Below are 4,187 nucleotides of genomic sequence, written 5' to 3'. Positions count from 1 at the left end.
ATGTCTCAGTGCAAGCCGCATTAAGGTGAAACCGCGAAAGGCTCATTAAATCAGTTGTGGTTCCTTAGATCGTACCCAAGTTACTTGGATAACTGTGGTAATTCTAGAGCTAATACATGCCGACAGAGTTCCGACCGTCGCGGCGCCCTCGGGTGTCGCGTGCGGGAGGAACGCTTTTATTAGATCAAAACCGGCCCGTCGCGGCGCGCTTCGTGCGCGTCCCGATCGCGGCCCGCGCAAAGACCTGGTGACTCTGAATAACTTCGAGCTGATCGCACGGTCTCCGTACCGGCGACGCATCTTTCAAATGTCTGCCTTATCAACTGTCGACGGTAGGTTCCATGCCTACCGTGGTGGTAACGGGTAACGGGGAATCAGGGTTCGATTCCGGAGAGGGAGCCTGAGAAACGGCTACCACATCCAAGGAAGGCAGCAGGCGCGCAAATTACCCACTCCCGGAACGGGGAGGTAGTGACGAAAAATAACGATACGGGACTCATCCGAGGCCCCGTAATCGGAATGAGAACACTTTAAAACCTTTAAACGAGGATCAATTGGAGGGCAAGTCTGGTGCCAGCAGCCGCGGTAATTCCAGCTCCAATAGCGTATATTAAAGTTGTTGCGGTTAAAAAGCTCGTAGTCGGATCTGTGTCTGGGCGGTGCCGGACCACCCTGGCGGTCCGGCGTGTCGCGGCCGGTCGTGTCGCGGGACCACGTGTCCCGTCGGCGCGGCCGTCGTCGCGCTCGTCAGCCGTCTCGGGGTGTTAGTTACCGGCACGTCGGCCGGACGTATTGTCGGCAGGCGGACACGTGTCTCGTGCTTCCGGCGCGCCACGCGGCCACGCGTCGCTTGGCCGTCGGGGTTCGACGACGGCGGCCGCCTACTCCAATCTTGCTGCGCGGTGCTCTTCACCGAGTGCCGTCGGCGGGCCGACACGTTTACTTTGAACAAATTAGAGTGCTCAAAGCAGGCTCAAATCTGGCGGGGCGGCTTCACGGCCGTCTCGTCAAAAGGCCCTGAATACTGGTCGCATGGAATAATGGAACAAGACCTCGGTCCCGCGCATCTCCGCCCTTCGCGGGCGCGCGAAATCGCCCTCCGGGGCGTTTCCGTGCGCGGGCCGCCGGGCCGCGGGCGCCAGTCGCCCGCGCGTCCCGCCGGGCCGGTTTTCGGGACCGGAGGTAATGATCAACAGAGACGGGCGGGGGCATTCGTACCGAGACGTTAGAGGTGAAATTCTTGGATCGTCTCGAGACGAACTGACGCGAAAGCATTTGCCAAGTACGTTCTCGTATGATCAAGAACGAAAGTTAGAGGTTCGAAGGCGATCAGATACCGCCCTAGTTCTAACTGTAAACGATGCCAGCTAGCGATCCGCCGGCGTTTCATTAACGACCCGGCGGGCAGCTTCCGGGAAACCGAAGCTTTTCGGTTCCGGGGGAAGTATGATTGCAAAGTTGAAACTTAAAGGAATTGACGGAAGGGCACCACCAGGAGTGGAGCCTGCGGCTTAATTTGACTCAACACGGGAAACCTCACCAGGCCCGGACACCGGAAAGATTGACAGATTGAGAGCTCTTTCTTGATTCGGTGGGTGGTGGTGCATGGCCGTTCTTAGTTGGTGGAGCGATCTGTCTGGTTAATTCCGATAACGAACGAGACTCTGTCCTGCTAACTAGGCGGGTAAACCCGGGTCGGCGGTGGGCGCGGCGCGGGCGGTTTCGGCCGTCCGTGTTCGCGTCTCCGTCGGCTCGGCCCGGTATCCCCGAACGCGTTCGCCCGTCGTCCACGGCGGTCGTCGGGCGCGGCCGCGCCATCCGCGTCCCTGCGTGCGGCGGGCGTGTGTCGGCCGGGGGGCAACCTCTGGTCGGCGCGCGTCAGTCGTGCGTCGGGCTCCGCGGTGAAGCGCGCCGTGTTCGCGGCCGTCGCCGGCGGATCACGATACGTTACTAGGGCTACCGCCGGCTCCCAGGAGCTTAAACTCTTCTTAGAGGGACAGGCGGCGGACGAAAATAGCCGCACGAGACTGAGCGATAACAGGTCTGTGATGCCCTTAGATGTTCTGGGCCGCACGCGCGCTACACTGAAGGAATCAGCGTGTGTTAACATTCCTGGGCCGACAGGCTTCCGGGTAACCCGCTGAACCTCCTTCGTGCTTAGGGATCGTGGCTTGCAATTTTTCCACGTGAACGAGGAATTCCCAGTAAGCGCGAGTCATCAGCTCGCGTTGATTACGTCCCTGCCCTTTGTACACACCGCCCGTCGCTACTACCGATTGAACGACCGCAGTGAGGTCTTCGGACTGGACGCGCGTTATTCGGCCCCCTCGGGGGCTGGGTCGTCGCGCGACCGGGAAGATGACCGAACTCGGCCGTTTAGAGGAAGTAAAAGTCGTAACAAGGTTTCCGTAGGTGAACCTGCGGAAGGATCATTAGAGACGGGCCCGCGGCACCGGCGTCCCACGCCGGTCTCGCGCGCGCCTAATCCGACCCCGTGGCCGCGTGCGCTCGCGACTAGCTCGCCGACCGCCCGCGCGCCGCGACCCCCGACCAAGCGTCGACCGAAAGATGGTTACCGTCGAAAGACCTTGCGCCGCGCGCACGCGTGGCGCAGAAATTTCGTCGACAAACAAAAAAAACACCCGACCCCGAACGGCGGATCACTTGGCTCGTGGATCGATGAAGACCGCAGCTATCTGCGCGTCGTCGTGTAATCCGCAGGTTATACGAACATCGACCAGTCGAACGCACATTGCGGCCTCGGTGACCCGCGGGTCCCGGGCCACGCCTGTCTGAGGGTCGTATACCGGATACTCGGCCAGACCGATGCGCCGCCGGCAGGCGTCCGACGGGAGACCGTCGGCCGCTCCGGCTGCGCGAGATTGGCGGTTCGACCGGGGAACGACGCCCCGCCGTCTGCCTCGCGGCGACGGCGACGGCGCCCGCCTCCGGTCGTCCGCCCAAGTTGTGACGGCAAACAGTCACGGGTTCTCGCGCCGTAAAACGGCACGTCCCCGTCCGCCCGCCGCGCGAGAGCGCGGCCGGGTCGGCTGAGAGTCCTAGAGACACCTCTCCGGCTTCCGAGAAGCGGACGCGGACGGTCGCCGTACGGACGGAGCGCGGACCGCAGGCTGCCGTGTTAAGAAAAAAAACACAAACACACCGATACGTTCCGACCTCAGATCAGGCGGGACTACCCGCCGGATTTAAGCATATTAATAAGCGGAGGAAAAGAAAACAACCGTGATTCCCCCAGTAGCGGCGAGCGAACAGGGAAAAGCCCATCGCCGAATCCCGCCGCGCACTTTTGTGTCGCGGCACGTATGGGAGTTGTGGCGTACGGGCCGGCCTCGTTGCCGGGGCGCACGTGACGGTCCAAGTCTCCCTTGAACGGGGCCATGGCCCGCAGATGGTGCCAGGCCAGTAGAGGCCGTCACAGCGTTCCGGGATCGGACCGCGCCTTCGAGTCGGGTTGCTTGAGAGTGCAGCCCGAAGCGGGTGGTAAACTCCATCTAAGGCTAAATACGGCCACGAGACCGATAGTGGACAAGTACCGTGAGGGAAAGTTGAAAAGAACTTTGAAGAGAGAGTTCATAAGAACGTGAAACCGTTCGGGTGTAAACGGACAGAGCCCGCGAGTCCCCGCCGGGCGAATTCACGGTCGGTCTAACCGCCGGCCGGATCTTTCGCTCGGTTAGCGGACGTCGCGACTCGTTGGGCGCCGGCCGAAGGGCCCGGGTGGCGGTTCGTCGCGGCGGTCGCGTCTCGGCGTGACCGTTCGCGCCGAACCCCGGTGCTCCTGGTCGGCTCGCCCGACGGCAAGAACCGTCGACGCGGCCCCGTCGCAGGCGGGGTCCCGTCGGTCGGCGACGAGTTTCGGGCTACTTTCCGACCCGTCTTGAAACACGGACCAAGGAGTCTAACGTGTGCGCGAGTCAACGGTGATCTTATGAAAAACCACGTTTGGCGCAATGAAAGTGAACCGTTTACGGTGCGGACGATGGCCTAGCGACCGAACCCACCGGCGTTCAAAGTCGCGCTGGTCCGCAGTCCGGGGGCGTCTCCGCCAGGTCGGCTTCGGCCGTCCGGGGGCGCACCCTTAGCGCACACGTTGGTACCCGAAAGATGGTGAACTATGCCTGGCCAGGATGAAGTCAGGGGAAACCCTGATGGAGGTCCGCAGCGAT

At 62.0% G+C, this 4,187-nt stretch overlaps 2 non-coding genes across 2 annotated transcripts in view; both read left to right on the top strand.

The window, feature by feature from the left end:
• The first annotated feature begins 2,644 nt into the window (after nucleotides 1–2,644).
• On the top strand, nucleotides 2,645–2,802 carry LOC132931483 (5.8S ribosomal RNA). The gene has a single exon (XR_009662660.1). It is a non-coding gene; the product is annotated as a 5.8S ribosomal RNA (ribosomal RNA).
• A 371-nt stretch (nucleotides 2,803–3,173) lies between these two features.
• LOC132931447 (large subunit ribosomal RNA) overlaps nucleotides 3,174–4,187 on the top strand; it is a 4,196-nt gene continuing 3,182 nt past the window's right edge. Inside the window, exon 1 of the ribosomal RNA XR_009662626.1 lies at nucleotides 3,174–4,187. This exon is cut by the window's right edge and continues 3,182 nt beyond it. This is a non-coding gene — a ribosomal RNA (large subunit ribosomal RNA).

This window comes from Rhopalosiphum padi, unplaced genomic scaffold, assembly GCF_020882245.1.
Source record: "Rhopalosiphum padi isolate XX-2018 unplaced genomic scaffold, ASM2088224v1 scaffold1, whole genome shotgun sequence".
NCBI classification, from domain to species: domain Eukaryota; kingdom Metazoa; phylum Arthropoda; class Insecta; order Hemiptera; family Aphididae; genus Rhopalosiphum; species Rhopalosiphum padi.
Note: the sequence above shows the minus strand (reverse complement) of the source record. Positions and strands in the feature narration are given on the sequence as shown.